At 49.1% G+C, this 9,795-nt stretch overlaps 1 long non-coding RNA gene across 2 annotated transcripts; it reads left to right on the forward strand.

The window, feature by feature from the left end:
• Positions 1-955: 955 nt before the first annotated feature.
• Gm36677 lies at positions 956-6,739 on the forward strand. Of its 2 annotated transcripts, XR_003951579.1 has the most exons (4): positions 956-1,559; positions 1,645-3,015; positions 4,726-4,858; positions 5,396-6,739. It is a non-coding gene; the product is annotated as a predicted gene, 36677 (long non-coding RNA). The 2 variants fall into 2 exon arrangements; XR_875371.3 differs by having other exon boundaries at positions 956-3,015.
• The last annotated feature ends 3,056 nt before the right edge of the window (positions 6,740-9,795 follow it).

The raw sequence follows: 9,795 nt of genomic DNA on the forward strand, positions 1-9,795 counted from the left end.
AAGGATTCAAGCATCCTCCTTTGGTCCCTCCTTGTTATTTGGCTTCTTTGGGTCCATGGATTGGTAGCATGGTTATCCTGTTCTTTACAGCTAATAAGTGGTAAAGCAGGTCTTTAGCTCTTAGAAGAAGTTGTGGGTACCTCATCTCTTTCTGGCTTCCATGTCCCAAGATGTGATGTCTCCCTCCTGCTTTATCCACATTGAGGTGACACAGCCAGGGAGAGAGCAGGACCCATTCTGACAATTCTTTTAGTGTCAAGAACTTTGAACTAAATACACTTCTTTGCCTTATAAAATTAGCTTGTCTGAGGTATTTTGCTGTAGTAAAGTAAACAGACAGGTTAATTGTATATAAAAAATATTTTAATAGATTTTATAAATGTATACATGAAATAATAAATGTGCTTTTCCACAAAATGTGATCGTTTTCAGGTTTATTATGAAAGGTCAAATTGTGTTTCCAGGTCAATGGGACTCTTCAAGATACAGTACTCAGGAAATATTTTATGGCTTGACTCGGCAATGAAAAAGAACTGATTTGGAGAAATGGGATCAGCCAACATAAGCCCAGAAGCTGCACCCCAGAAAAAGGGATTAGAAGGACAAAGATCAGATAAATGAGCACACGGGTCTTCTTGGGGGTCCCAGCAGAGGGACCCAAAGACAGCACTGAATACTCAATTTCTGTCTTGAGTCTCCAGGGTCTGTAGAAATGTTAGACGCATCTGGTGGCCCGTTTAGGAAAGAGCGGTGAGGTGAAAACTCTCCGTTTTCAAGAAGATAGGAAAAGAAAAAGAAGGGAAAGAAGAGATGAGATGAGAAAATGGCCGAAGCATAAGAAAAAGGATCCAGGTGCAGGTAAGCCACTGAAAATCTGGAAGGAGGCTGTGCTGAGAGTTAATAAAATTTCCAAATCTGAAAAGGGCCAGCGCGGGGCGGATCCGGGGGTGGGGGTGGGGGAGGGGCTGGACAGACTCGGCTATGACATCTTAGTTACCTTTGTCGTGGAGCGTGGGGAGGGGGGCTGGACGGACTCGGCTGTGACTTCTGTCTAAGTTACCTTTGTCACCGCTGTGACTAAGCACCTGACCGAAGAACTTAAGGAAGGAAGGAAGGAAGGAAGGAAGGAAGGAAGGAAGGAAGGAAGGAAGGAAGGAAGGGTGGGTTTATTTTGGCTCGGGGCTCTGGCAGGGAAGGCGTGGCTACAGGCGCGAGTGCATGTGTGTGTGTATGTGTGTGTGTCTGTGTGTGTGTCTGTGTGTGTGTGTGTGCGTGTGGCAGTTGGTGAAGCTGCACCTACAGTCAGGAAACCGAGAGGAGAAACAAGGGCTCGCTCAGTTGCTGCTCACCTTCTGAGTCACTCCAGAGCCCCAGTCATGGAACGATGCCAGCCACATCCCAGGTGGGTCTTCCCCAGCCGCGCGTTAGCTGAATCTGAAAAACCCGTCACATGTGCCTGGAAGTCTGCTTCTATGGTGAATCTAAGAGCCACCGACGACGGAGCAAGATGCTACAGCACAGCTCCCCTTTCTTGCCAAGGAGGACAACAAAAAGCCACCGTGAGCTCAGCTCTATGACAGATGGGAGAAGAGGGACAGTGGTACGTGTAGCAGGAGGGGTAATCCCGGACTTTTCCCCCTGCAGGAAGGAGACGGTAGCACCAAGGCAGGCACAATCTTCAGAAGATAGGTTTGATGGACACCTGCTAACAGTTTCTTATCATCTTTGCACAACTATCCATCCCAACTGCCAGAGGACAAAACAGGGCCTGGACTGGAATTCTTGAATAAGGGGGGATGGGGAAAGAAATAAAAAGCAAAAGAAAGGACATGACTGTGCCTAGGTATGGAGAAAGAGAAAGTTTATTGTAGATATGAGAAAGAACATAGCCAGAGACAGAAACATCTGGGAGAATCCAGAGTGCTCATGATCCTGAGCCCTGTAGAGAAATGGGGAGGGAAGGGAGAGAGGGGAGCAGCTGGAGGTCAGAGGTAACAAGGGGCAGGGAACTAAAATGTCTAGATTATATAGCCAAGAGCCTGGGGGTGGGGGAGCCCAGCCCCTGGGCTGGAGAGTTGAGGGTGGGGTATGCCAGCCATACCCTGTACAGGGTAAGGACTGAGGGATGCTGGGAGAACTTGGAGGCTAGGCACTCTTCGATATGTTAAATAAGCACTTCTGCCACTTGTCCCAGGTTGAAACTTAACAGTTCTGGAGTAGCATCTCCCAGCATTGTATGACCAGCCATAGGGTAGGAGTGAGTCTCTCCTTGTGAACTAAAAGTGGAAGGGTCTTTCGAATGCCTTGGGGTAGCCATGGAGTCAGACGGTACAAGGCCATGTACCAGCCTCTGTCTAGTGTGCTCTTATAGAGCAAAATAAGAACTTAAAACAAGGGAGTGGGCTCCCGGGGAGAAAGTACATGTTCTCTGCCAGGCCCCATTAGCAGCCCCTTATCCCGAGACTCAGTGTTCAGTGGGATCAGGCGGGGCTAGCCTTGGAACCACCCACACAGGCCAGGGAAAGTGTCCCTCCTGGCCCCAGTTTCCAAGATGATGATGAGGACGAAGACGACAACGACAGAACAGGTGACCAACCACACTTGTGAGCAGAAGCTTCCAGTGAACGTGTCAGCACTGCCGCTTTGGCAGCTTTGGCCTCTCAACTTGAATGCGTAGGGATTTGAATCCACTCTTGAAGCAGAGACTTTCCCCTCAGACTGAGATAAATACAGACAAACCACACAGGAGGCCCTGACTTGGGGAGAGAGTTGGAAGATTCAGCAAGCTGCTTCTTGAGGGGGCGGGGAGGTGGGAGGGGTCACCCAACCTGAGAACACACAACTTCCTCTTCAGAGTCAAAACACTAAGAAAGAGCTGAGAAGCGGGCCAATAAAGAGCCAAGAGAAAAAAAATGGAGGAAGAGAGAATTTCCACGGAAATTACTGAGTGGAAAACCCTTTCCTTGATCTCATGGGCCCATGCCAGCCTCGGGCCAACTTCGAAGTTAAAAGAAGGTGAATAATGGGTTTGAGAACTGTGTAAAGAGTGTAGCTGATCAGAGGAAGACATACGGAGCTGCAAATGAAAGAGGTGAAGTAGGATCTGGATTTGGTGGAAAGCTCATGGGGAGTTATGTTCTGTAGTAAGGTTTGAGTGCTCGGTTAAAGACTGTAAAATGTTACCAATAAAATGCAAAATGGGCAAAGACTTGAAAAGATTGAGGAAGCTCCAGCCATTCAGACTTTGGGAGGTGAAACCATCACCTGCTGCTGCTGCTGCTGCCGCTGCTGCCTCTGCCACCACCACTTTCTTAGCCAGGGCATCACCACCGCCCCAGATTGAGCCAGGCTGGGGCTGCTCTTGGGTTTCTGTCAGCTAATAACATACCGTTTTTGTTATTCAGTTTAGATGCCGGTGTTCTTGCTGAGGGCCAGCTCCCAGCTGTGCCCTTCCCCGACCTTCCCTTTCTATCTGTCTGTCCTCTGTAGCCTCTCATCCCAGCTCTCATCATTCCACCAAACAAAGTCTCAGAAACGAAAGCCCTGGCTGGATTCCAGTTCCCTCTCCTGAGCTCTTCCGTACTCTTTATACATACATCCATACATACATACATACATACAGATACACACAGAGATACACATACAGACACACATACATAGACACATACAAACACAGAGATACAGACACACAGACACATGCATATACATACATACACACACAGAGAGACACAGACACACACAACGATACACATACACACAGAAGAAACATATACATACATACATAGATACATACAGACACAAAACACACACAGGCACACACACACAGAGAGACACAGAGACACAGACACACACAAAGATACACATGCACACAGAGACATATACATACATAGATACATACAGACACAAAGACACACACAGGCACAGACACATACATACATACATAGACACAGACACACATGCAAACATAGACACATACAGACACAGGGACACACACAGATACAGATACACACACACAGAGACACAGACATACACACACCATCACCACCTCATCTTCCTCCTCCTCCTCTTCTTCCTCCTCCTCTTTCTCCTCCTCTTGGTTGCCCCCTGCCCCCCAGTACTAGTGTACAGGGGTGCCACCATGTTTGACTTTTCCTTAATGTAGTGTGCTGGAGACTAGGAGTCAGGTCCCCACGGTTACCTCACAAGAACTTTACTGAGTCATCTCCTCCATCTTCCATTTTTTATTTTATTTTATTTTATTTTTGGCTTTCAGAGACAGTGTCTCACTATGTAGCTTTTCCTGGCCTGAGACTTCTCCACAGACCAGACTTGCCTCAAATTTGGAGCAGTTGTCCTGCCTCGGTCTTAGCCTCCCACCACACCTGGTCTCCAGCCGTGATGACAGGGCTGATGAGGAACCAACGAGGGTCCTCGCGGAAGCCTAGGGAAACATCAGAAATTGAAGTATAGCACATCACTGTGGAATGATAGGAAACTGAGCCGGTGGGGTAGGACCAGCTATCCTACATCAGAGACCAGGGTCCTGCCTCTACTGGACACAGACCTAAGTGCCCGGCATGGAAAGAGCTCTGTCCTGAGGCTCACAGTCTAGCAGGGATGGTAGACAGGGACACCTCTGCGTGCGGTCGGTCTTGTGAAGGGCCTAGGACAAGTCTCAGGATTACTATTTAGTATGGTGATACCTTCTTCATCGGTTTGTCCCAGGAAGCCAGTAAGGAACCTGTCCAGGAGCTAATTCTGCCTTTCCTAAGGAACCATCACTGGCTGGAGCCCAAGAGCAGAGTACAGGCTATGCTGTGCCCTGAGAAGAGATGAGTACATGCGCCCAGCCCATGGAGTACGTTGCAGGGCGCCTGCTGGCTGCCTATACATAGCACTAGGACCTGAGCAGGGCTTCTCCCCCCCCACCCCCAACAGGGAGGAACGTTGCCTAAGGCTCTTGGTAGAGCCTCCCACTTTACTGGAGAAGCTTGGTAAGGGAGTGGCAAAGGGTCCAACTCCTCTGCTGAGTTCTCTGTCGCAGTCACATTAACCCAGTCTACTTCCTTCACCCCACGGATGTTGTTCCCAAGAGCTCCTCACGCCTCCTACATGAGCATCCCCATCTCGGGAACTGTTTCCAGGGAAACGAACACAAGGCAAACCAGTCTTTCATAACTGCTATGTCTGCTCTACGTCAATACCACTAGGGTCCCGTGGGAAGAGTGAGCTAGCCTGGAAACCCCTATGCTTGTCATCTTGCACCTGGGTGGAGGGGGGATGCATTAGAAACTAGCCAAAGAGGACAGGAAGCATAGGGGCCATTGCCAGTCTGTGGGGAGGAGGGGACCCCAGGATTTCCAGATTTGAAACATATCCTTTTTTGCATTTCCAGACACTGGGAGCAGCTCACACCATCCGGAAACTCTTCCCTATTTCAAAGCTGGAATTCCTCCTTCCTTAATGCGTCCCCCACTTCCTTTCCCCTTTTCCTCATGTGGCTGTGTTCTTGCCAGCAAAGAAAGTTGAAAAGGAACAAAGGCATATGGTTTTCCTATTAAGACTGACGCCCACGTGTGAGGGGAGCCAGAGGGAAGTGTTCAAATAAGGGCAACGGAAATACATTTATGTGACACTCATTTTATAGGCTGTTTTTTTTTTTTTTAAAAAGCTTGTCCAAAACAATGAGATTCTCCTTTGTCCCACTTATTACATGTTTGGGATATTTAGGATGTCCTGGAGACCCCTCTACAGAGAGGTAGGAGAATACAGAAGACCCCGGGTCTAGCTTATAACAAGTGGTACAGACTTATTTCTGAGCTGCATATGGTGGTACATGCCTAGAGCCTCGGCTACTCGGCAGGGGTGAGGGAGTGGCGGTCACTTGAGCCTGGCCAGAGCCACATTGGGAGAAACCGTCCCTTCCTCCCTCCTCCCTCCAAAGTCTTATTTCTGCCAGACATTAGCTGTGGACCTACCATGGTATACACTCAAAAGTTCCAACACTCAAGAGGCTGAGACAGAGGGATTGTGAGTTTGAGACCAGCCTGGGCTACATAGAGAGAGAAACCCTGCCTCAAAAAAGGGTCTGAGAGAAAGCCAAGGGCTGAGAGAAGGCCATCTCAGCCTCACTGGTTAAAGAGCTTACTACACAAACCCAAAGATAAGAACTGGAGTTCAGATTCTCAGAACTCACATAAATGCTGGGTGACAACGGTGGTGGCTCGTCACAGCCTTTATAATCCTCAGCTTCTCCTATTGGACAATCGGGTTGCGATAGCCTTGCCACGTTCTACACAGGGGCCTTGCCTGGTGCAAAGGAGGTCCTGACAATGGAAGAGAAAGGGAAGGGAGAAAGAGAGGTAAGAGAAGAGGAGGGAGGTGGGTGATTACTCACACCAGAGCTAGACCTCGGTTGGCACAGTGCTCACCTAGCAGGGGCTTCCTTGTTCCCACCATACTTCGTGCCCTGACCTAGCTGGCATGCCCCACCTTCCGTCTCAGCAGGGGACAGCTGGCCTTGCTGTTGTCACCAGTACATATAACTTTTTTTTTTCTGTGAGTTCCGTAAGTTCCGAGGACAGTTTGGCAGGCTTTGGGGACAAGCACCTTTGCCTCCTGAGCCATCTCCACAGCTCCTGCTTATGCCTGAAAACGTCTACTGTGCACATAAACCTCATTTTCCTTACCCATCCCGCTGTTCATACAGTACTGCAATAAACATTGATTTGCAAGTGTCTCCGCGATTGGCTGATAGCGAACCTCCTGGGTAAATACCAAGAAGTGAGATGGCTGATCATATGGAATATCTATTTTTGTGTATTGAGAAATGACATGCTGACTTCCACAGTCAGCTTAGTTTCCAGTCCCGCTAGCAATGACTAAGGGCTCTCTTTTGCCCACATCACCACCAGCATCGTTTGTTGTTTGTTTTCTTTATGACTGTCTTTCGGAGCCAGGCCAGGTAAGGTAGTCCCCATGTAGATTCCATATGCGTTTCTCTGAACGCTTTTGAAGTTGACTTTCCCATGTGCTTATTGGCTATTTACGCTTCCGGTTTTGAGGTCTGTCAGTCCACTTCATCTGCCCATTTTGAACTTGTTCGTTTGCTTTTTTGTTTGTTTTAGTTCTTTGCACGCTGTAGATATTAATTCTCTGTCAGATGTATAGCTGGTACAGATATTTTTTCCCCATTCTATAGGCTGTCTTCTTGATCAGTTGTCTCTATTCCCAGACTCATTTCTAAACACCCTAAGATGTGCATTGGCTCCTGGTGGGGGGGGGGGGCAGGGAGATGGGAGGTATTGGTTGAAGCTGACTCAAAGACACAGTTCCTGAACCTGCTGCACATGTGGTACCCACGCCTCCCCTGTGCACTCCTGTACAAATACCCTTTCCTGTTCTTCCCAGGACTCCACGGAACAGCGCGTAGAGAATGCTAAAAGACTCACTTTGGCCCCAGTGGGACTCTTGGTCCCCGGAGAGCAGAGCTCCCCAGCTGTAAGTGTGTGCACTCCAGGTGGAGTGATGTGCAAGGCTGGGCCAGCTGCTGACCTCACATTCGCCTAACTGGTTGTGTTAGGGGGTGTGCCACCTTCATGGGAGCCTGGTTGGGTTTCCTGTGGGTTCCCACGGGGATAGGCCTTTCTGGGAGGGGTCTGGTGCCACCTTTCTTTCCCTGACCTGGTGACAACTCCACTCACCCCTCTGGATGCCTCAGTCATCAGTCTGTCTGGCTTGTTCAGGGGAAGTCAGAGCTCATAATGATTCCACTAATCCTCATGTGGTGACACACTGTGGGTTGTTTTCTTAGCACGGGGGGCAGGGCCTGGGAGATCTTTGCTGACTGCAGCATGGCCTGTGTGGTCTGAGAGTGGGGAAAGGGGCTGCTCCTTCCTGGGAACAGGGAGACATTGGCAGTGAAGACCCAGGTCACGGGTCCCGAAGGGTTCCTGCACAATTCCTATAAGTTTTGAGACTTCCCAAAGCTGAACTCTCTCCGCCCAACCTTTGCTTGGGTAGACTGCACTATAGTCAATTCCAGCTTCTGGGGGCCTGCTATTGGGTCAGCATAACCTGAGGCAAACCAAACACAAACATCAGAGTCCTCCTTCCTGTGCACGTCTGAGGCCAGAGCACCTCTTTAAAGGATGGCCAGGAGCTTCCCATCTTCCGCAACGATTCTCACTAACCAACCCTCTGAGCTCAGGGATCCTCAGCGTGTGCCAAATCGCTGGAAACCAGGTCACAGAGAAACCAGTTGGCAGAGAAAGACTGGAAGCCCTTCCCCACCTGGCCGGGCACTCTCCCAGAAGGTGCAGAAGAGGTGGGGCTTCATGACTTTAAGGCTGTAAGGCTAATTACTATGCCTTCTAAACAGACAGTGAAAGGGGACAGGATACAACGTACCACCTACCCCTGTGATTTGATTCTGAATATCTGTCGGAGAGGTACATCTCTTTGATGTGTCCACTGTGCTGGCCTCTCACAAATGTCAGATAGGAAGCCTGATAAGGAGCTGAGCCCTGCATTACTCAGAACCCAGTCCTCAGTGTTAGGATTTGCATGGAGCCAGGAAACTAGCTTGGCATGCTCTCTCAGAAGCCCTGGACATCTTGAAGCTTCCGTTGCTGCTTCTGGGTAAACTTCATACTGTAGAGAAAGAAAACACCCAGCCCATCTCCTTCAGAAAGGCTGGGAAGTGGGAAAAGCCACTCTCAGACTCTAGCAGGCAGCTGATGCAGGAGGGGTTCAGGTGCTGTTAACACTATGGGGAACAGCCAGGCGGTGGTGGTGCACGCCTTTAATCCCAGCACTTGGGAGGCAGAGGCAGGTGGATTTCTGAGTTCAAGGCCAGCCTGGTCTACAAAGTGAGTTCCAGGACAGCCAGGGCTATACAGAGAAACCCTGTCTCGAAAAACTAAAAAACAAACAAACAAACAAACAAACAAACAAAACTATGTGGACCACTAATTGCCACAAGGTCCCTGGGAGCAGACACTGGCTCACCACTTACTCCAGGTAGAGCCCTGGATATCTTTGCAAGATAATCAAAGTGCAGTTAAGTGAGGAAACAAGCAACCCATTCCATGATTGGCTGCTCTGGCCTCTCAAAAAAGCTCCTGGAAAAGTGGCTAAGCAGTTGCTCAAGATCTCCATGTCTGCTCAGCCACAAAGAGCTGCCCTGACCTCTCCAGTAGGGGAGGAAGCATGGTGTCTCCCATGAGGGGATTCGTTTTCTTATTTCCTTGAAAAGGCAGAAGAAAATAAATGCAGCAGACACGATGGCCGTGCAGTGACGAAGCCAGGCTGGGTTACACGCCTTGTTACAACAGTGTCATAAAATAATTTATTCTATTTCATTTGGCTTTTGGAGATGGGGTTTCTGTGTTGCCCTGGCTATCCTCACTTTTGTAGACCCAGCTGGCCTCAAATTCAGAGCTCCACCTGCCTTTGCTGCCTGGGATTAATGGTGTGTGTCACCATGCCTGGCTCGTAAAATAATTTTTAATATTTTATGTTATGAAGGGAAAGGCCTGTGTCAGTCTATTTGCCCTGTTAGATCAGAATACACCACACAGGGTAATTCATAAAGAACAGAAATTTGTTCTTTTGGCCTTCTGGAAGCTGAGAGGTCGAAGGTCAAGGTGCTAGCGGGTGTGGTGTCTCACGGGAGACTTTTCTGCTTCCAAGATGGTACCTTGTGGCTACATCCTTTGGGCACTGCTTTCTGGCCCAGTAAACAGTGCAGTGGCAGATGGGCCTAAGCTGATTCTCTCCAGCCCTTCTGTACTC

The sequence above is a fragment of the Mus musculus genome, chromosome 15 (assembly GCF_000001635.26).
Source record: "Mus musculus strain C57BL/6J chromosome 15, GRCm38.p6 C57BL/6J".
In the NCBI taxonomy this organism is placed as follows: Eukaryota; Metazoa; Chordata; class Mammalia; order Rodentia; family Muridae; genus Mus; species Mus musculus.